At 35.7% G+C, this 23,464-nt stretch overlaps 1 protein-coding gene across 2 annotated transcripts in view; it reads left to right on the top strand.

Annotated features, from left to right (window-relative positions):
- Window positions 1-23,464, top strand: part of DYRK1A (dual specificity tyrosine phosphorylation regulated kinase 1A) — a 148,970-nt gene that overhangs the window by 46,461 nt on the left and 79,045 nt on the right. Inside the window, exon 1 of one of the 2 annotated variants that reach the window (XM_054468283.2) lies at window positions 9,411-9,503. The exons of the other annotated variant lie outside the window; for it this stretch is intronic. The gene's annotated coding sequence lies outside the window, so the exon portion shown is untranslated. Of the gene's footprint in view, window positions 1-9,410; window positions 9,504-23,464 lie in introns of those variants that run through there. 2 annotated transcript variants of the gene reach the window in all.

The following is a 23,464-nucleotide window of genomic DNA, read 5'->3' on the forward strand; positions in this document are numbered from 1 at the left end:
CAGCTTTTTAAGCACAGTAGTTCCCAAACTTCGCTGGGTCCAGGATTCATCTGTAACATCTTGTTAAAACAAAACACATATTCTTAGGTCCTTGTCCAGGCTTCCTGAATCAGGATTTTTGGGAGTAGAGTCTGATGTAGTTTAGGGAACCTGCCCTAGAGTTTCTTACATAGTCATCAGGCCTAGGAGATAGTTAATTCTAGGAGGCATTTGTAATACTTAAGGTGAATTAAGGACTTGGTTCAAGTGACTAAAGTGAGCATGGAGAGGAATGGAAAGGCATGAGGCACTTCGAAAATGGATAGGATTTAGTAAGACCATTTAGAATAGATAAAGTCAGCAGCTTCTAATGAAATTACTGAAAGAATGGTGGTGAGGGAATAGAGATGGGAAGTTCAAGTGGGTAACGTGGTGCAGGAATGTGATGAGGACTTGTAGGCACAGAAAATGGAGGCAGGGATGTGGCACTGTAGGCAGCCACCCAGCAGCTTGTTAGACTAGATATTGAGTGAGAAGTTTGAGTGGAGAAGAGAGTTTGAAGTATTAGTTTGGAGTAAACCATTGAAAATACTTCTTTTGCAGGGAAAGATGTATAGCGAAATTAGTGAAGGGGTCAGGGGATAGAACCAGAGGTCACATCTGAGGTTAGGGCTAAATGTGAAAGAGACATGGATTATTTGGAGGATAGCTAGTGTTGTGAAATACAAGAACATACATTTTAAGAGTTTTTAAGGGGGTGGCATTTGTCTGTAAACTCCACAAAAGTGTGGGAGGGAAAGTAAGTAAAACTGAACTCACTTTACTACTTTTAGTAATAGACTCATTGGAAGAAAATGTAAGCTATTCATGCAGTGTGTGTTTTTGATTATTTCTGGGCCTTGTTATTTTTCTGTGTTTCTGAGATGCAAGGATTATGTAAAGGCAATGATTTATAAAATGATATATAATTACATATGTATAAAAGTACATATAACCAACTAAGTATATGTATGCATGCACTCATGCAAATCAATTATATATTAACATTTTATATATAAATTATATATGTGTGTATATATTGTATTATAGAACATCCTGTGTGGAAAAGTTGGTGCTGTCGGAAGGGAGAGAGAGCAAGGCAGTTTTCCAGTGCATTTCTTATAAGCTAGTTATGAGAAGGGTTTGCAGGTTACTGATCAACATATTCTTTCTAAATGTCTTCTGTCTGATAGATACTGCTTTGTTAGGGCATATATACATAAATGAGATTACCTTAGATGTTCAGGTTAGTGAGGGAAACGTTACAGTAGATAGCACTAAGCGCTGGATCTCAGCTTTGATTTCCAGAGCACCTAGAGGGTCATTGGGCCACCTCTTTTAAGTTCCTCTTAAGATCTAGAATTGATTTGAATAATAGAAAGTTTGAGTACATTTTGTGTAGGTGACAGAAAAGAACATCCTTAAGCATAGCAGTTAAAGGACTTGTCTTCATGGCTCTTGGTGTTTTCTTCACACCGCTTTGCTCTTAGTTCCTGTCAGCAGAGGGGAAGAAGCAGGCTCTAAGATTCAAATTCATGCTAGTGAAAATTAGAAACAAGCCACATACCCTCAATAGGTGTTTGCTTAAAATGCATTTACATCCTTGCAGTGGAGTACTGTGCACCTGGTAAAATGATGATGCAAATATAAATTGTTGATATAAAGATATATATGTATATATACATATTTTTAAGGAGCAGAGATTCCAACACCAAATTTTGGGTGGTGAAATTTTATTAGGTTGGTGCAAAGGTAATACAGTTTTTGCTCTTGGGAGATTGGGCTGATGGTGACACCCGTTAACCAAGACTGAGAATACAGAAAGGAGAAGTGGATTTTTTCCCTGTTTTTTCCTGCTGTTTGCTCCCTTTTTGAGTAGGGGAAATGGTAGATTCAGTTTAATATGGCCAAAAGCAGTGGCTTAGTTAGTCAGATTTGAATATCTCTCCTCCATTAGTCGCGTGTGACTTGGGATGGTTTCACTTCACCTCTCTGTGCCTTAGTTTTCTCACCTGGACAATGGGAATGATAGTGGTACTTACTTTTTGTAATTATGGGGTTTAGTGGTTTAAAGTAGAAAATTTATACCAGTGCCCATTAAAGATAAGTCATCTCATGCAGTGAAACATAACTGGGACTTTCGAGCTCAGTTCACTGAGGTCTTCTGGGCCTGGAACAAGCCCGTTTTATAAAAGTTGGCTTTACTTACTACATACTAAAGTAGTTCTTAATGTAGACTTTAAACCAACTGTCTTAGAAATGAGCCTTTGGAACCTAGGTCTGCATGTGATGGGGGTACTTTCTAGTGTCTACTTGATAGAGCAGTCACTTTCTAGTAGTGGCAGTTAGGTTCCCGAAAAGCTCTGTGGTCTGAGAACTCATTTTTGAGAATTATCTATTCACAAGAGAATAGATAAACAGTTGATAGACTTGAAGGTCATACAAACCTGTGCAAATCATTGTAAATGTAGGACAGCAAGCAAAATAGAATATCAGTGGTAGTTTACATATTTTGAATTAGTAACAGGGTACCAGTACTATTACTTTACACTTACTGATGATAACTTACCCCCAGAAACTTGTGTTTCTCCCCTTCAGTTTTAGAAATGATGTGTTACTGCATTATGTATTGTTGCAGGTAATGTGTATATGAGGCGTTTCCCTCCTGTTTTCCTCTATTTGTTGGTGTGTCCAAATACTCAGTGCCTGATTTTGTCTTTCAGGCCCAGATGTGGTCTCAGAGATACTGAGTCGATGGTCGAGATAGCCAAAATTTGGGGCAAAACTCATTTGATCTGCTCAGCTTTTAGTTCTTAAACCTTCTCCCTAGTTCTTTTCACATAATTGCATGAGAAAGCACATGCTTCTAGCCTCTTTAACACAAATTTCAGCTATTCCACTTCCAAAATGCCATTGGAGTAGTATAATCCAGCACCCATGTTTATAATCCCACATATTCTTTGACCTTGACCAAGGTTTTAATGCAAAATTAACTCATCTGCTGTTGGTTTTTACCTTCTTTTCAGTTTGTCTCCTTTAATATATATATGTTTTTTTTTCTTTTTGAGACAGGATCTCACTCTGTTGCCCAGGCTGGAGTGCCGTGGCATGATCAGGGCTCACTGCAGCCTTGACTTCCTGGAATCGGGTGATCCTCCCATGTTAGCCTCCTTATTAGCTGGGACTACAGGCTGCACCACCACACCCAACCAAGTTTTTTATTTTTTGGGGTAGAGATGGGGTTTTGCCATGTTGCCCAGGCTGGTCTCCAACTCCTGGGCTCAAGCGATCTACCTCCCTCTGCCTCCCAAAGTTCTGGGATTACAGGCATGAGCTACTGTGCCCGGCCTAAAATGTTTTTGGTAAAGGGAAAATATAGCAATCTGTTAAATGCTGGAATCAAAATTTTTCTACCAGATGAACTTTTGGGGAAATTTAGTATTCTGTTCTAAATTAAATGCCTTTTTCAAGTAATTACTGCTAATGAGCTCTTGTTTTTTCGTGTTTAGGGTGGTTGATGCAGAGTAGTGCATATGGGGCTAAAATCAGACTTAGACACTTGGGGGTTCTTGCATCTCTGTATTTTCTCACAACTATTTCAGTGATTCTTAATGAGTGGCATCTTGGCATAGTGAACTTTAATGTGGGACCATAGTTCACAAACTGTGACCTTAGGCCAGTTAATCCTTCTGACCCTTGCTTTCCCTGTTGATGAAATGGAAGTAACACTACCTACTTGTAGGGCTGTTAGGAGGTCAAATGTGTCAACGTCTATAAAATGCCTTCGCCGAGTGGTTGGTGCATAGATAGTAAGTGTTCCACAAATGTTCATTTCCCTGTAGTTTTACTAACCATTTTGGTGCAATATTATATTCTTTATGAAGTCTTGTGTTTTGGCCTTTTTTTTTTTTTTTTTTTTTTTTAAAAAGACTGTGACTGTTTTCTAGGGTTTTGAGGGGAGTGATAAATGTTCTGGGTTTTTAGGATTTCACTTGAAATCCTCCTATATAATTGCTTTTTCTCTGTAATGCTGCTTGATCATCTTATTGGAAATAAGAGATTTTTTTTCTTGTGTGTTAGGCATCAAAACTGTGATACTTCTATTTTCCCTTTGTTTGACTCCTTTGCTATTATAATTCTAGGAAATTATTTCTAAAATTGCTATATGGAAAAAGTACTTTCTTCTGTCACTTAATTCGTTAGTGTAAATGAGCCAAAGTTTATAAGAGAATGTTAGTTAACAGTGTATAAATTTTAGATAATGACATAAGTTTAATTTATGGAATCTAATTTTAGATCTAGTTTTTCTTGATTTCTATTTTGTAGCTTTTCTGTTGCTTATTTTTAATGGGCATCTTCTGAGCTATCTTTTTAGATCACAGTGTGCACTGTATTTTATCTTTTCATATGGGCTAAACTTTGTAAATTGTGAAATATGTGAGCATTTATATAACATAGAAAATGAATTAATAAAAAACAACTTGGTATTTTCTTCCAGCTTAAGAAATGAGGTAGTACTTAACTAGTACTTTTGAAGCTCCTTGTATCATACTGATTTTCTTCATCTGCTACTTGTAATACTTCATACTACTTTAGTTATTTTGAAATTAGATATAATTTTTAGTTTGGTGTCATGACAAAACATTGTCACATTAGAGAACATATTGCACCTGCCATTTAGTTTATTAGTTCCTGGGTTAATCTGAACTTGCCTGTCATGCTGATGCATTCATTTCAGTCCCAGTCTTACATTCTGGATCTCTGTTTATTAGTGTGTGTGTGTGTGTGTGTGTATATATATATATATTTTGGAGACAGAATTTCCCTCTTGTTGCCCAGGCTGGAGTGCAATGGTACGATCTCGGTTCACTGCAGCCTCTGCCTCCTGAGTTCAAGCAGTTCTCCTGCCTCAGCCTCCCGAATAGCTGGGATTACAGGGATGCGCCACCACGCCCAGCTAATTTTTTTTGTATTTTTAGTGGAGATGGGGTTTCTCCATGTTGATTAGGCTGGTCTTGAACTCCCAACCTCAGGTGATATGCCCACCTCGGCCTCCCAAAGTGCTGGGATTACAGGTGTGAGCCACTGCTCCCGGCCTTGTATTTTTTATTTTTATTTTCTGTTTTTTTTTTTTTTTTTTTTTACAAATCTTAGTGTATCAGTGCTTTTAATTAGGTGACTTGATTTCTCCCCCACCCCTGCCTGTGGGATACAGACACCAAGAGACTAAGCTCAGTACCTCCCTGAGTATACCATGTGTTTAACAGCCTGTGGAAATTGTCCTGTCCCTGAAGATATGCTGTAGATTAATTTTATGCAGTGATTTTAAGACAACTAAAAAAATGGTTTGTAAGTTTAACTTCAAAAAACCATGTAAGCTCAGTTCCTGGATTGTTCGTAGACCATCACGTTGCCTTTGGCAAACTGAGCTAGAACATAACTGTAAAAGATTTGAGGATCATGAGAGGTTCCTGTGGTAAAGAGAGATGTTTGTCATTAGCATTTGATTGTTACTCCATAGTTTGTGAATGGCTCCATTTGTGGGGCAAATGATGAAAAATATACTCTATATTTTTCTCAAAAAAATGAAAATATGACTGTCTAGATTTTTAAGCTTCTTTAAGAAAATCATATCTGTAGCTTATCTGCAAAGCACATTTGGTGTGTGGAATTATCTGCTTATTGTCATATAAAAACTCTGACCTCGTATTAACATTTTTGTTTTTGAAAAGTAACTAGCCTGAAGGAAGGATATATGGAATAATCACTAGAGTCCTTATTTAAAGTAATCCAAGGTCAAGATTTCTGGAGTTTCTTGTTACTTAGCATATGATGGTTTGGTTGCTATATAAGTCAGCAGAAAATTATGTAACTCATAAGAGATACTTTAGGTGGCCTTTCAAATGAGTAATGATTAATGGATAATGTTTCAAAAAGGTATCAGAAATTCTGATGTGTATTTCTTACCTTTAAATTTTTAAAATAGTAATGAAATAATTTAATCTCTAACAATTTTTAATAAAGAATACTATTGATAATTGATTCTACTTTCTTATAAAGAACTTTTGTGTCAGTAATATCTACTTCTATCGAAATTGGCGAGGTGTAAGTAGCATCGTAACATTTTCTGGGTGAAGAATATGATGTTGAGAGCCTAAAGGATTTGATTATATAGTTCATGGCTAGAGATTGAATTTATATTTTCTTTCCCCATAGTTCATGTCATAATTTTAAAGACTGACCATTTTAGGGGAAAAGTTATTAGAAAATGATGTTCTTTGAGTAAAGATAATCTTGATTCAGTAATTTTTACAAATAAAGGTATTCTGATGCAGCACTCTAGTGTTCATTCATCCGTCTAGTCATACACCCCCCACAATATGATACCAGCTGGTTGTAGGTCTAGTGTTTAATGTACTACCGTAACAGGCATTTGAATTGGAATGGTAGTTCTTCAGGAATGGCATCTGGAATATAGGCAAAGATTTCAGACACAATTCCTAATTTAAAAATAACTCATATTGTCTCTGAGGTTCTTTTCCAGTGAAGTGTTTAGTATTGCTGCTATTTGGAGTACAAAGTTGGAGCTTTTAAAGAACCTGGGAGTTCAAAAGTATAAGGAGAAATAAATGAAAAGCAGAAATATTTTGAGGCAATAAGTATAGACTCAAATCTATATTATGACCCACTTGTAGCACCACTTGGAATTCTACCAATAAGAGATTTATTTGGGCAAACTATAATGGTTGCTGGAAATTGCAAATCTTAGTGTGGATTATTTTAGTCCAGTTGGTTTCCTTCTTTCGCTTACCTGAAATGAACTATACTGAGGCAATAGGAGCTTTGTATAGTAATTTAGGAGTGTAAAACAACTTAGGGAAAAAGATTATTAAGCAGGATGATTGGGATGACATCATGTGAAATTTAGGAATTGGAAGCATTGGGAATTGAGAGGGTGCTAACAAAGGAAAACAGCTTATTTTAGAATTTGTCTGGAGGATGTAGAATTGAAGAAGTTTTGGTATTTCTTCTGCAGCGGCCCCAGTGCCCTTGACCAGGAACATCTCTTGGAGTCAGTAGTTTTCGTGAGGCTGGCATAGGAACTTGGCCAACATATCTAACATTGTTCTATTTAAAATATTCCTTGAATTAAATTCCACAGTATCAATTTAAAACATAAATTTTTCACTCAACTCCTTTAGAAGTTAGATTTTAACCTGTACTTGTCTTTACCTCTTCTGCTGATTATCAGTTGACAACACTGAGATTACTTTCATTTTCCTGTAAGTCATTATAAATTTTTCTGGTGGTCAACCATGAGTTATCAGTGGAAGCAATAAGTAGGAAGTACTGTAAAAGAATTACAATAAAATAAGAGAAACCACTTGGAGAGCAAGAGGGCTTGTGGACTTAGGGGAGCAGTTGTGAGAAATGTCTCAGAACTTAATTTACAAATAACATTGGTAGATTGACATGTTGTCTTTCTTATAAAGTAACTTTCATTACCTCTGTCTTAATAGTAAACTACTATGAAAGTGAATTTGTGTTCATCTTGATTTGTGAACTGATGAAAATTACAAAATGTGGAGTTTTTTCCCCAGATAAATTAAATAGTGGAATATTCAGGTTTATTTGATACCTAGAAAATACCTGAAATTTTCCGTGGTAGTCGGCACATTTTGAAACTGTTTTTCTTTTCTCTGACAATTGAATATATTTTATATATAGTTGATTTTGATTATCGAAGACTAAGGAAAATTTATTTTAAGTAAGTTTAAATGTTAGAAAATGAATTTTGCAAATTTGAAGTAATTTTATTCTGTATGTTTTGGGATTGTAGTTATGTTAGATATTCCTCAATTGGGGTAATTGTCTTGCATCATTATCTCTTATCATAATCTGTTTTTCTTCACACAGTGTTATAGTTTTGCCGCTGGACTCTTCCCTCCCTTCCCCCACCCCATCAGGATGATATGAGACTTGAAAGAAGACGATGCATACAGGTGACTCAAGTTTTGAAATACAGTAAAACTCTGGCTAAGAGAATGTGGGAATCGATGGTCTATTTTGAATGGGGGAGCTTTCTGATAAATAGCAGTTAGTGGGGGGAATTGTAGATCAGTAAATGCAAAGGTAGTTGGGCTATTTGTTAAACTTACTTTTGAACTCAGATTGATAATCAGTGATTTATAGTGGTGTTATTACAAATACAGCATAGTAATTGCTAGCATTTAGGCTTTTCAAGAGCTAATATTTTGGTGGGAATTGGAATAATTCTGTTAATGTAAATAACACAGTCACCTTTATGGTTGAATGCATGTCTCCCCCAGAACTCTATTAGAATATGGCAAATCTTTTATGGGAGTAGATGTTAGTAGGATATCATCAAAAAGACTGACAAATTAAGGATATTATACCCATACATATGGTTTCTTAAAAAGATATGCTCTGGGATTTCGTTTATTTTTTCCTTGTTCCCAATATCCCTGCCTCCCATTTCCTTCCTTCCCACCCTCCCCCTCTTATCCTTTTGTCATTTGTATTTTTATACAGAAGAAGCAGTGTGAAGGCATTTTTGAAAGAATATTTTTTGATTGCTCTATAATTAATTGAGGTGATCTTTTACATGGGAAACTGGAGGCTATTCCATACGTGGCTATGTTCAAATTCCTGAAAATGTAGTGCAGCTAATGTATAAAGTGTTAATAACTTTTGAACTTAAATGTTCTTAAATTAGACATATTATAAGGCATTTTGTTGAACTAAGTGACTTAACATTTGAAACTCTGTCAGAGAGTCTTATCTGATTATATTTATAAACTGTTTGAAAATGTGATTGCTAACTGGAAAAGAAATATTTATATAAATTTTGAATTGATACCTAACAGATGCCTAATTATATCATTGGTGTAGTTTTTGTGATTGGTTTTTATTTTTGGCGATCTGGGTTTTGTCTAGGGGAAAAATAATCATTTTATGATTTTAAGATTTTAAAAAAATGTTTTGGTGTACCATTTTGTATGAAGAAATGTGCTTGAATATATTTATAAATTAAATTAGAGATTATATAATACTTTATGTTCATGTAGAAGTCACCATTTTAAGACCGATGTTAATTCTTGTTTACGTCAAAGGTGATTGAGCAATCATCTCTGTTACGCATCTATCATGCATGCACACAGGCTTGCACATGTATGTTTGCCTGTACATATCAGAGGTATGCCAGGTGCACATTCTGGCTGAGTTGCTCGCTGATTGTTAAAAGCAACGTGATGCTGAAGCTGAATATCACCATCATAGAAAAACAAATAGGCATATTTACAGAAACATTTTTAGAATTTTATGCACATTTTTTTGTTGTCAGATTTTATAAGTTTGACCTTTTGGTGCAGGAACTATTTCTCAGCATTGTCAGCTCCTGGATTGCTCCTTGGGCGCTATACTGCACATTGGCTATACCAAGTAGATGCTCACTTTCGACTGAGGTCAGTAGAGGAACAAAGTATTTTTGGGGTATCTCATAGATTTATCTATGAATATTACTGATTTTGGAGGTTTTCTCTCATGAAATTTTGGAGTTGCAGTTTCTATTTATCCTCACAAGACATGGAGGGTTTCCAAATAGCTCTTTTTCTTGAAAGGCTTATGGTCTCAATGGAATGAAATAACTAATGAGTAAATACAGTTTATAGTTATCTAGTTAATTTTATGAATGCTAGAACACAAGAAAATTCTACAGATTAGATTTATTATAAAATCCAATCTCTTATTCAGCCTTGTATTCTTTAAAAATTATCAGCATTTATTGGCTTACAGAGGAAAAAACCCAGGAAAGAAGATCTAGCTGTCTAATAAATATATTAGCTGTTGGTGTATTCCCTTTTTAATAGTTTGAAAGTTAATAATTGTTTTTGAACATAAAATTAACAGCTTTCAGAATCATCATTAATTAATGTAGCAGTTTGGTCTTGTATTACTATGCACACATTTATTCGACTGATAGAATTTCAACACATTAAAACTCATGAGTAGATGTTCACCGAAAGTTGTTTCTAGAGAATGCTTACTCACATTTGAAAGCAAGTGGTCTGCTTTCTCCGAGCCTTGTTTTTACCCTCTGGCATTGTTCATGGTACTGGCTTTGTTATGTTGGTTAGATGTGGTAACTTACTCTCACCTTTTCCTTGATGAGGCACAGGTTCAGGGATGCTGGAAAGGACACTGAAGTAGGCCTTGGCTGATGGGCCTTTCAGAAGTAAACACTTAAGAGTAGGTTTTCAGAGTAACTTTGTGAGGTGATGGATATGTTAATTGGCTTGATTATGGTGATCATTTCATTTTGTATATGTGTATCAAAACATCATGTTGTACACCTTAATATATATACAATTTTTATTTTCCAGTTATAACTCAATAAAGCTGGTGGGAGGAGAGAAAAAAAAGTTTCACTGAACACTAGGCCAAAGTCAGACTTTGATGTATTTAGTTCATGTGTCTTTAGGTGTTCCTGTACTTACTTAATTTGGGAATCTTTTTGCATGTTTTAAAATACATTTAGAACATGAATGAGGTACATTTGGATTTAACAAATGATTTGTTAACAAACATTTATTTGGTGAGCATTTGCTTTGTACCAGGTACTATTATAGGTGCTCTGCTTACAAGGATCCCTGAGCTTATGGATAACAAATAAATGAGGCAGTGGAGGTTTTTGATAAAGTTTTAAGACTCAGCTATTGAATTCAAGGCATGCAGAGAGAAAGTAGAGAGCACTGTCTGGGTAATGACATTGACAGTAATGACTTTACCTGTAGGCAGAGGTTACCAAAATCTCTGCATCCCATTCTTCTCTTCTGAGCTCCACACTCAGGTAACTGCTTCCTGGATGCCTCTCCCGCATATTCCCTCCTCCTTCCCCATTCAGTCCTGTTAGTAATGAGTAACACCATTCTACCCTAACAACATCATTTGGGGAACCTAGCAACGGCTCTTTGCCCTTTTGAATCACAAGTAACCAAATTCAGTTTAAGGTGTAGAATCACTTCTGAGATTAGATTTGGAAAAAGTACTGCCTCAGAGATTACCACGTATATGAACATAAAGACTTTTATATAAAGAAACCTGTGTAAACCAGCATTTCTTCAGTTTATTTGATTAAGGGACCTCCCCTCCCTTTTATTTTTGATTTATACCTATTAATAACATCCTGTGGACCATGATTTGGGAAAATCATGTTGGAAATAGAAGTGGCTGCCATTCTTTGTTTTGTTGAAATGAACTTCTTTAACAACTAAAATTTTTTAAACAATAGTGATATACTAGTCACTTTTAAATGTGGAATAGTTCCAAAGCATACAGAGCTATCACTTTTTGAGGATGAATAAACATGGAAATTTATTTTTAAATGTGCTGATTTGTTCATATTGTCTATGTCATAATTCTTATGCATACACTATATATATATATATATACACTCATATATATGAATTTAAGTACTTAAAACCATTTGTGGCAGAGTTTTAATTTTAGATTCTCTTAACTCATTTTAAAATGTGAATTTTGTAGGACAAAATTTTCCTATTTCCAGTGATCACAAATGGGGTGTATGCATTATACAAGAGTTAGAAATCAGATCTGTAAATTACAAAACCCCAACTTTTAAAATCCCATCATATGTGGGATACACTGGGAGAATGAAAGGGCATGTACATTGTAATATTTAGGAAGCTGTCGCCAGTTTGCCTCCCCTTGGAATTGTTCTTCTGGTGGTCGTGTGTGTCTGATCTTTTTCTTTGTCTGTGTCTCCTTCTCTAGCTCTCGTTCATGTCTCAACCCAAGCAGTTTGACTTTTTTCTTACTGATTGAATACATTTATTTTTCTAGTAAGTTAAAAAGATAGTGGATTTGCTTTTGCACTCATGTTTTTACTTCTTGTTTATTAGATAATACAGAATCACTGAAAGAATTCTGAAATGTGTAAATATATATAGATAAGTATAAGGAAACATATCCCAAGTTTTAGTGTCCTCTACAGTGTGGCACATTCCCTTCCAGTTTTTTTTTCATACCATTTTTTAACTAATTGAGATCATTTTGAATATTCAGGATGATGTGGTTGGGTAAGATCCATTTTATACTCGTATTGACTAACATATCATAAATGTTGCCCTACATCATCAAAAGCTAACCATAGTGATCTGCTGTTACTTTGAACTTGGAGCATATCCAGGGTACTCAGAATGCTTTTGAAGATAATTACTTTAGATATTTATTTTACAGTATGCTTATTTCCTAGTTAAGTTAGGTATTTCTTATTTTTAGGCATTAAGTTGTTTTTTAAAGCACTAATACCTGTGTATAGTATTTGGCTGTAAAATTATTTTCTTGTAATTGATTCCTAGGAGTCATAATGTTTGAAAACTTTTCAGGCTCTTGATGCAACTTTTCAGAAAGCTGTTTGGTAATATGTACCACTCTGTACATTACAAGAATGTCTCTTAATTTATGTTTCTCAGCATTGAGTATTATAGTTAAAATAAATCTTCAACAGGCAAAAAGAAGAATCTCTTATTTTGGAACAAATAAAGTAGTATTGTATATTTGGTGGAGGAAATATTAGTGCTTTAGAAATGCATAAAGTAAAAAGAGACAGCCACTGCCCTTTTCCTAATAGTTTGGAGTCTGTCTTTCTAGCAAGTGGTTTTTGTTTAATACGTTTATGGCATTTGCACATGTTGTTTACCAGTTTTATGTCCAGCTAGTCCGATAGTTCCTGAAGGTCAAGGGGTTAAGGCTTATCCTCTTTGTGTGCCCTGTGACTGTCTGGCAGGATTTCTGGGACACAGGAAGTGCTCAGCAAATGCAAAAAGAATAATTTTTGCCATCCTAGTGGCATTTTTAATGCCTAAAAATAAGTATATTAATGCTTGCTTTAATACATTTCTTCAAGTGGTTTTAAGAGTTCCTTATTATTTTCCATTTCTTTTTATGTTTCATAGTTTTATTTATGTTTCTAAGTGGAAACAATTAATAATGATTACATTATGTATGTGTCATATGAAAGAGCATTTGATATTTATAGAAAAAATGGGAAATCTGAGGTAAGCCACATTGTAAAATTGAATTTTTTACCTTAGTGTGTCTATTTAAGACCCAGGTAAAAGAAAATACATTTATATTCATGATTTTGGATTTTAGGTATACTTACTAAGTGTACCTTGAAAGAATGTCTAAGTTCTAGGAAGATGACAACAGAACATAGTTTTAAAATTTTCCTATTTTCCTCTAGAAGAGACAGAGTAACTAGCTCAGCAAAACCAAAATGTCACATTCAGCATCTGCAAGACTAGGTGAACAGTATCCCCACTGACTCACATACAAGTAAGTAGGTGAGAGTGAGTGTTTGATAGCAAGACCTGTGTGGTATCAGCATTTGTGCAGAAGGAGGCATGAGGGTGTCTGATGGACCCGAGAATAGGAGAACCGCAAGATAATCAACAGAAGACCCACTGCAGCGAGAGACTTGCGGAAATTATGTTTGAGAAGAGCAGCTGGAACTGGAGATAGATTTGAGTTCCCTGGAGGACACAATAAGTTCTGAAGAGGGGGGTTAGAGTCATCTGGTCCCTATGAACTCTCAAAACCAGTTTAAGCTCCATTCCCAGTCAAAGTCCTACACCAAGGAGACACTGCCGGGAATAGAATCCACATTAAACAAGATGGAGACAATGAGGGCAAAGGAAAAAATGTCAGATGAAAGTGGGAGAAGATAAAAGCACAGGAGATCTTATTCATGAGTCTATATTTTGGGATCCTTCATGAAAACGGAAGAGAACTCTTATTGAAGTCAGAAAAGCTACTGCAGTTTCCCCAAAGTTTTTTATTTTACATAAAAACGAGCAGTGGACAGGGATTATAGTCAAAATCCCCACAGAGTTTTTATAAGAGGAAAGCGTAAGGAGCAGAATATTATTACTGCAGACGATGAAAGCATGCCAGAAAGAAATGTCCACAAAATAAATGAAACTATAACTGGTTTCAAAATAAACCCAGAGAAATTTAGAAAATGATACAAATACTAAAGCACAATGATACAAATACTAAAGTAAATCTGAATAAGGAAAAATTAGAAAAGTGGTGATAACCCAGGAAAGAGAAGTAAAAGATAATTTAAAAAATGAAGCCTAAACAGAGTGAAAAACACAATATAAAATTTCTCAAAAAACTGTTTAAGATGAATAACTGGCTGGGTGCAGTGGCTCACGCCTGTAATCTCAGCACTTTGGGGAGGCCAAGGCGGGCAGATCACGAGGTCAGGAGATCGAGACCATCCTGGCTAACATGGTGAAACCCCGTCTCTACTAAAAATACAAAAAAAAAAATTAGCCAGGCGTGGTGGTGGGCACCTGTAGTCCCAGCTACTTGGGAGGCTGAGGCAGGACAATGGCATGAACCTGGGAGGCAGAGCTTGCAGTGAGCCGAGATAGCGCCACTGCACTCCAACTTGGGCGACAGAGCGAGACTCCTCCTCAAAAAAAAAAAAAAAAAAAGATGAATAACCAAGAAGAAACGAAGAAAAATGAAGCATTCCAGAGAAAGCGACAGTTATTAAAGACAGGCAAGGAAGTTTCAACATACAAATAACAGGAGGCTCTGAAGAAGAACTAAAGCAATGAAACTTAACAGATAATAACAATATAACTCAAGAAAATTTGTTGAAATTTGCTTCGCAGATTTTTTTTAAGAGAGTCTTGCTGTGTTGCCTAAGCTGGAATGCCATGTGGCATAGGCATGGCTCACTTGAACACAAGCCTTGAACTCCTGGGCTAAAGCTATCCTCCTGCCTCAGCCTCCCAAGTAGCTAGGACTACAGGCATGTGCTGTCACACCTGGCTAACTTCTTTATTTTTATTTCTGTAGAGATGTGGTCTTGCTATGTTCCCTAGGCTGGTTTTGAACTGCTGAAGACCAGCCTCAAGTGATTCTTCCACCTTAACCTCCCAAAGTGCTGGGATTACAGGTGTGAGTCACCATCTTGGCCTTTACTCACTCTTCAGTCTGCTTTTAAAATTCAAACATTCTCCAGTATCAATATTCTTCTATAGTGCTGTTTTAAATGACTAATCAGTATTCTGTGAATTAGTTATTGTTTGACGGTTCCCCATTTTTGTTAATTAGTTCATGAACAATGTTTAAGTGGATACTATTATGGCGTTTTTTTGTTTGTTTTTTATTTATTGCCTTAGGTTCAATTCCTAGAAGTTGGAATTGTTAAGGTGAGGCATATGGACATTTTAAAGCCTTTTGATACATTATTTTCAAATACCTTATTAAAGTACAGTTTATGCTTCTACCAGCTACACATCAGAATTTTTCCTACACCCTAGGATCCTAGATATTTTAAAATGTTTGCCAATTCCATAGACAAAACATAACTCAATATTTACATTTACATTTGCTTGAATATTAGACCGAGTATGTTTTTTGGGGGGTTTGTTACTCATGTTTTTTGTGAGTTTCCTTTTATCATTCTTTGTTGATACTTCTTTTGGGTTTTAATTTTTTTTTCTTAATTTACCAAAGTTTCTCATTGAACCCTTACTAGATGCCAATAACTATTCTAAATTATTTACAGGTATTAACTTATTTACTCCTAATGATAACTCTGGTACAGGTACTGTGATTGACCCAGAGAGATGTTCGATAGCCTGCCCCAGGTCACACAGCTAGTAAGGGTTGGAGCTGGGGAGCAAATCCAGGCCTGTGAGTCCCTCCTCTTAATGATCATGCTTTTGATTTTAGGGATACTTACTGTTACTTATTGCTGGTACATTTTCCAGTTTGCATTTGCCTTTTGTTCATGATGTCATTTTATACAAGAGCTTTAACTTTTTGTATGGGAGAACTAAGTTTTATTTATTAGTGTAATGCCTCAAACATAACAGATTCTCAAATCTATGTGTTGAACAAATGAGAATGAACCCATCAGCAGTCTGTTGATGGTGATGACCTTTTATGTAGTGTAATATGTATCTCCTTTTAAAGGGATTCCCAGGGCTTTATAAATGATTTACTCTTTGGTTTTTATTAGGCACAGTAAGCTTATCTGTATTAGCTCTTCTGGAAAGTTTTTTAGATGTAATCACTGCTTTTAAAAGGAACATGTGTTCTTAAGCAAATAGGAGTTGTGAAGAATGTATTATTGATAATGATTTGAATTGTAGATTCAAAGTGAAATGAAATAATTTCACTCTAGGAATAATTTGATGGGATTTGTTTTTTGTATTTTTAGAAAATTATAGATTTGGCCATTGTTTAAAAAGTTTTGAATAAATTTTAGCTTAGTGTAACAAGATTCTTTGATAGGAAAACTAAAACTACAAAACTTGATATAAAAAGTTATCATTGCTTAAGATTTGGATAGTGTAGATCAACTCCTCAAAAGGTGAAATTTAAGATTTTACTTTTCTTGAATTCCTGACCTCAGGTTATCCTCCGCCTTGGCCTCCCAAAGTGCGGGGATTACAGGTATGAGCCACCGTGCCCAACCAAGATTTTACTTTTCTTTAAGCACTCTTTCTCCTCTTTTCTCTGGTGGTGAATACCAGGCTACTTAACGGTGCCTTCTTAGTTTGGCCTCTGTATTCCTTACTTTAGTCTTTTAAAAAAGTGTAGAGATCCATATTGCTAATGGATATACATTAGAGAGAAACCCAAATAAGTTCATTTTAATTTTTATAAACCGTCCACAAAATATACTCCATGGAATCAGATACTCAAAAAGATACTCAAGATGTAAATATTTATGTTGTTAACACAAATCCAGGTCTGCTTTGTATAAAGTTACCAAAGCTTAAAAAACATTGTTGAGTGCTTGCTGTTTTTGTAACCTACTGGTTGCAGCCAGCTCTTTCCTCTCCTACTGCTGGTAGTAGTATTTTCAGGCCATTTGTATTAGTCTGTTCTTGCACTGCTATAAAGGAATACCTAAGACTGGGTCATTTATGAAGAAAAGAGTTTTAATTGGTACACGGTTCCACAGGCTATACGTGAAGCATGGCTAGGGAGGCCTCAGGAAACTTAGAGTCATGGTAGAGAGTGAAGGGGAAGCAGGCATGTCTTACGTAGCCCCAGCAGGAGGAAAAGAGAGAAGCGGGAGTGCTACACACTTCTAGACAACCAGATCTCGCGAGAACGAACTCACCATCGTGAGAACAGCAAGGGGGAGGTGTGCCCCTGTGATCCACTCACCTCTCAAGAGGCCTCTCCTCCAACATTGAGAATTGCAACTTGACGTGAGATTTGTGTGGGGACACATATCCAAAACATAATCACCATGCTTAGCCGATATTGTTAAATTCAGACTTATTCTTTTATATTAAGCATTAATCAGTGAATTTACATGCTTATGTTAATAAAATTTAATCCATTCTGGAAGTAAAAGAATGAAATGTCAGTTTTCCTTTTCCTCGTTTCCATTTACAGGGGTAACCCCTTTTACTATTTTCCATTTTAAAATTCTTCTCTTGGTTGCCTCCATGATTTTTAATACATTAGTATGTTTGTAGCTGTGTTTTACTATTTTAAAAAACTATTGGAAAATGAAACCAGATAGCTCTCAGTGCTACCTCTTTTCCAGCCAGTTTCTCCCGATCCTCTTTTAAAGTTTTTCTGTTGATTATTATTAAAATTTTATAAAACTAATTTAAACCTCATTCTTGGTCATCAGTTTTAGACAGTTTCTCTTGATTTCTCAAGATTTGAAATGAGAGCTTTAGAGCCGTTCGTATTTCTTTTTACCTCACAGCTGTTACCCACCAGACAGTTACTTCCAGCTTGTATATAGGTATATTCACTTACACATCTTTCTTTCACTGAATTGAATTCTTTATTTTTGTCTTAGAATCTTCTGAATATTGAAAACAGAAAACTATACTGGAAGAACATAGTGTATTAAGACTCATGGTGAGGGAGATGTGATACTGTGTCACTAAGGTCGTTCCAGTCATAGGAGAAATGTTACCACTGGATTGAGGTCTGGTACATTTTAAAAGATGATTTAATTCTATGATACGTGTTCAGCTTGCACTAGGATAGTTTTTACTTTCACCTTTGTTCCATGCACCGCACAAATATCTGGGAACCCTTATTGCCCAACTCAAGAGCCGGAGTCTTCTGTCATCATTTTGCCTGTCTCCTAAGTGAGAGGACTGAGTGCAGACTTGGTGTTTGTGGGTGAGGCATGTGGACTGACAGGCAGGCTTCAGTTTATTTAGCGAGTGTGAGCCCTGGCAGAAGATTCTCTTTCTCTGCTTGCCAGGTTGAGGAGGCCTCATTAAGCAGTTTGAACTTGTGGTTTTGGCGTGTCTAGTCCTGGTGCAGGTGGCTTGGTATCCTCACAGGCATTTCTTTGGCCTCAACCTTGGGGTGACTGTTGACTTCTGTTTGAGCGGCTGGAACTCAGTAGGTTCAGTGGAGTAGGTATTTCTTTATAGAGCCACTGGCGGAGGCTGATCATGCGGCAGATAGTTGTTTAGTATCAAGCCAGTCTCTCCCCTTCTTTCTACTCCAGTTTTTCTTTACCACCCAGAATGGCATCTGCCACTTCTGCTCTGGTTCCTGGTCCCAGCTTTCAGCTCTAGATATTTTTGACATTCCTTAAATTATTGGTATGAGCCCAGTTGCCTTTTCTTTTAGAAAACTGACAAAATCTTTGGTTCGCTGGTATGTCTCCATCCCATGCTTTATTTTATTTTGTGATCTTTCTCTGCTTGTTTCTGTGGATGATATAGAGGAATATAGAGGATAAGAACAATATGTTTACTGTATCCAGTGTTTTAGATTTTCTTGTTAGAAGCACCCTCCTTCCCAGCTTGGGAAAACTGAGCTGCTGGGGTGGCTGTTGGCGCCTTCGCTTGCTGTTAGTTTTAAAGGATTGTTTTCGGTCACACTTGAATTGTAGCTATTCTTGGTTCTCTTTTTACCAATGAATTCTGGTAGTATGTTTTAAGAGCTGGGTGGCCTTCCTGGCCTTTGTAAACATTTCCTGCAATGCCTAGCTTTAATGAGCTACGAAGTTGCCCATTGGAGATGAGGCTCTATCGAAAGTCAGCACCTGTACTTCACTCCCTGCCTTTGTGACTTTGGGTTTCGACTGGGTGTTTGGAAGCACTGTTTCTTCTGTCCTTGACCTTGTTCCACATGTTTTACCCCTTACCTCCTGTGAGCAGGCACAGGGCCTTTCCTTGTCACCTGGGCTTCAGCTGCTTTGAGGATGACTACTTATCCCTTGCAGGTGCTTGCCACCAAGGTTCTTGAAAGGGAAGTTTTCGTAATGTTCATTTTTTTAAAAAGTTAGACCAACTATACCCCCTAAACTTAAGTCTGCTTGTTTTCATATGACATAGAAATTGATACAAAAATACTTTATGTAGTTTGTATAGATGAAGTTGCTTAAGAAAGATGACACTTAAACTGTACTATTTTGTTGTCTTGATAAGTATAGTACAAAAACCAGTTTTTAAACCCTAAAGTTAATTTGCAAGAAATTGATACAAAAATACTTTATGTAGTTTGTATAGATGAAGTTGCTTAAGAAAGGTGACACTTACTGTACTATTTTGTTGTCTTGATAAGTACAGTACAAAAACCAGTTTTTAAACCCTAAAGTTAATTTGCAAGAGTCTTTTTGTTTTGACAGTATACTATCTGTTATAACTTTTAGCTGAATAAAATCCTAACAAGTCAACTTTTATGTTTTCATGATACCTAAATGAGGGAGCAAAAGTATGTTTAGTGTATGACAGTATACTAAATATACTGTCTTGTATATTTAGGGAAATATACAAGACAGTTTTGTATATTTTGGGAAAGGGAGGGAGGAAGAGGATGGCACTGTTCCCCAAATGTGAGTTAGTTGATTCAGAAGAGTAAAGAATAGTCCAATAGTCCAATATTTAAAAATTTATGTCTATAATCCAGATTTAAATACCAGTTTACCTTCTGGCTTTATAAACAGTCTTAATGAGAAGTAGGGGACAAAAAAGAAGCAGGATTGCCCTTAGGTTAGAGAATAGAAATATCTACTTGGCTTAAAGTTTTTATGAAAGATGTCCAGCAAAACTATGGTGGCAGCCTCACTTTAGAGAATGAGGTATTAAAAACTTGACCAAGGTAGTCATGCCAGACTTTTGAATATTTTTCCAAATAAGATGGCTTCAAATTGAAAAATTTTATCCACTTGATGTTTTTCAAAACTATAAAGCTGCGTTCTATTTCTACCTAAAATATAGAATTGTTAGTATGGTATGATTTGTCATTTGAGATGATCTTGGCTAATACATTACTGGGCATAATAATGGCTATTACACATTGAGAGGATAGAGGCTGTTTCTGTGTCTCAAGCATCATTAACTGCAGATAAAAAAAGTTAACAGTTATTCTAAATATATTTCTTATAGGGGAGAAAATATAATCAGTATATTGTATGTTTTAGTCTGGCGTGGTGGTGCAAGCTTGTAATCCCAGCTGCTCGGGAGGCTGAGGCAGGAGAATAGCTTGAACCCAGGAGGCGGAAGTTGCGGTGAGCCGAGATCGCGCCATTGCACTCCAGCCTGGGCAAAAGAGCAAAACTCCATCTAAAAAAAAAAAAAAGTTAATGATTAATTGTATACTTAGAAAACTTAACTTTCTTTACTAGGAATTCTAAATATATATATATTTATGTAATGAAGATTTTAGTTTAGTAAGTTAACTATTTTAAGACATGTTTAATGTTTAATTTCTGATTCTAAAAGTAGTACTTTTTGGTACTTTCCTAAACTCCATAATTTAAGTAACTTTAAAAAGAATTGATGCTAAGCTAAACATTTAAATTGAGGATTATCCCAGAGCATCTGTCACTAGGCAGATGATGTTTCCTTATGTCTCTAGTCCCCAAAGGAAAGTAGGAGTGCCAAGTTTTTAATATTTGTCCCTTTCAAGAACGGGAAAGTTTTGTGATATGAAAAATGTTTAAGAGGTGGACCAGGAAACAGTCCCTTTTGACATGGAAAATGCCCAAGCTGAGTTAGGATTGCTTTATCAATATGGAGGGAATAAGAACCTGGGAGAACAAACCAAAATATTAAAGATTCATGAGTAAGAGTATGAATGAAATTGGCTTTAAAATCTTTCCCTTTTATTTCTCTCTTACCTTTATCCTTCGGAATTAAAGGAGGCTAATGCAGGTTCCAAGTAGTTCAAAAACGTACCAAAAGTTGTCAGAAGTTTAAAGGGCTGAAATTGAGTCTTTCAGGGAATGGATTAAATACTTTGGTTTAGAGAGTGATTTTCAAACCTGTCTTAAGCCTAGACTCGTAGTGTGTAGATGATAGTATGGTGAATGATCCTGAGCTAATCTCATGAAAGCTTACATTTAAATAAATTTTCATATGGACAAGAAACCAAGAGACATTGATGTGTGACTAAAATATTGATTATTCATGGATACTGCGAGAGCTTTGCTTTTTATCTGTGGGATCTTATGCATTATGTTTCTAAAAATATAGTTTCTTTGTTTATAGGATGGGGGGGTTAATATTAGATTATTTTTAAGTTTCCTTCTAGTTTTAGAGTTATTGATCCTTTTTCTGACTTTTAGAACCTGACTTTTCCAGTCTTGGTTTCATTGGATTTTTAACGGGTTCCAGAATTCCTGAGTAGAGAGAACATGGGAAGAAATTAAGGGACAGGTGTGGGTGATGGGTGCTTAGAAATGGTGGAAAAGTGGCTTCAGGAGAAGAGAAATTGTAGTGTTAGGGATAGGACCAGCATGCTCTTCTCTTGGAATCTGATGCTTGAAATCTACTCTGTCTTAATGAAATATGCTTTACAAATGCTAGATATCTTTCTGGAGACGTTTATAGACACTCTATGGAAAAATATTTAAAAATCACGAAATTTTTCATGATGTGGAATGAATCTGTACTCTATTTAGGAGGAGATAATTGCTAGGCTAGGTGGGACAAGTTGATCTATTTTAAAATAAAATTGTATCTTTTATAAGGCACAAATGGGAACTGTGTCTCCTTGACATGTTTCAAAGCATTTCTCTGAATATGTGAGATTAAAGAAACTCTCAACCACTCAGAATTGTCAGAAACTGATGTTCTTTAAAAGTATCTTTGTAGCTCTTAGTATGTACTGACACAGTTGAAGTTTTTAATGTTTTATTCATTATTAGACATTTTGCATATGAATGTAATGTCTTTTATTTACAGTTACATCTCAACTGAACTTGGTTCCCAGATATGAGTATTATTTACTTGGTCTCAGTCTTCATGTTTTAAGCTCTATAGATTAATACTTAATTGGGTTTTATTTTAAAATTATTTTTGAAGCTATATATTAAAGTTTGTCATAATAAACCAAATGTTAGTTTTCCTCCACCTGGGAATACTTGAGACTTCAGTGAGCCACGCTTTCTGTTATGCCCACCTCTTTAGTCTTTACATTATAGAATAAAAATGCTTTGTGTGATTTCTCTAAAATGTAATGTTTGAGAATCTATTTTAATGTATAGAAAGACATTTACATAATGCTTTTGAGTAGGTGGGGAAAAAAGTTGAAATGTTGATGGCAGCATCTGTTAGAAAAACTCATATGTCTATATAGTAAAAAGTTAAAATTACAACAAATGCACTACTTTAACTGTGTTTTGCATGTTATTCCATGGGATCGCCTTTGGAGTAAAGTAGAATATGTTTCTAGTCTTTTATAGTTGCTGTTAATTTTGTTCTAAACGTGAAAGTGTTAACAGCAAGTTGAAAATGTGACAAAGCTCAATTTCATTTCTTGTTTATTGCTTGTTTTCCTATTGGACAATTGGAAGTAGCTTTGCCCTGGCAACTAAAATAGGCTATTTGCATAACCTAGTTTGATTGGCTAGCATCCTGACTAACAGTTCCAATCATATGGTGTCGGTTTAGTGGTAGGCTATGCTAATTAGCCGCTGTTGCTGGGGTTCGGGGATGGTTTCTGTGTGCTGTTCCGCTGCATTGTGTTGCCTGGTGAGAGACATTGATAAATGAGCGTTTAATGATCTGCAGCAGTTCCCACTCACTGCGGGCAGGCGGATTTTAGAAGAGAAGTGGAAATAAGGCTTTAATTGCTCTGTTAAATAACTGTAACCAAAATATGTGTATTACATTTTAGAAATTAAGTTGTATGAAATCTTTAATTAAATACTTCATAATACAAAAGGAAAATACTTTAGCTTTGTCTCTTAAAATATAACTCAGGTAGCAGCACTATGCACAGGTTTCCTAAAACTGAAATTTATCATTTTTTCCAGATCAGAAATAGTACCCTTGTAGTAAGTAGCATGCTTGATTTTTCTTATGACTTTGACCTTTTATAAAGATACATGTTTGTGTTTAATAAAATGTTGCAAGCTTTTGGGCAGAAT

The sequence above is a fragment of the Pongo pygmaeus genome, chromosome 22, assembly GCF_028885625.2.
Source record: "Pongo pygmaeus isolate AG05252 chromosome 22, NHGRI_mPonPyg2-v2.0_pri, whole genome shotgun sequence".
Lineage (NCBI taxonomy): Eukaryota > Metazoa > Chordata > Mammalia > Primates > Hominidae > Pongo > Pongo pygmaeus.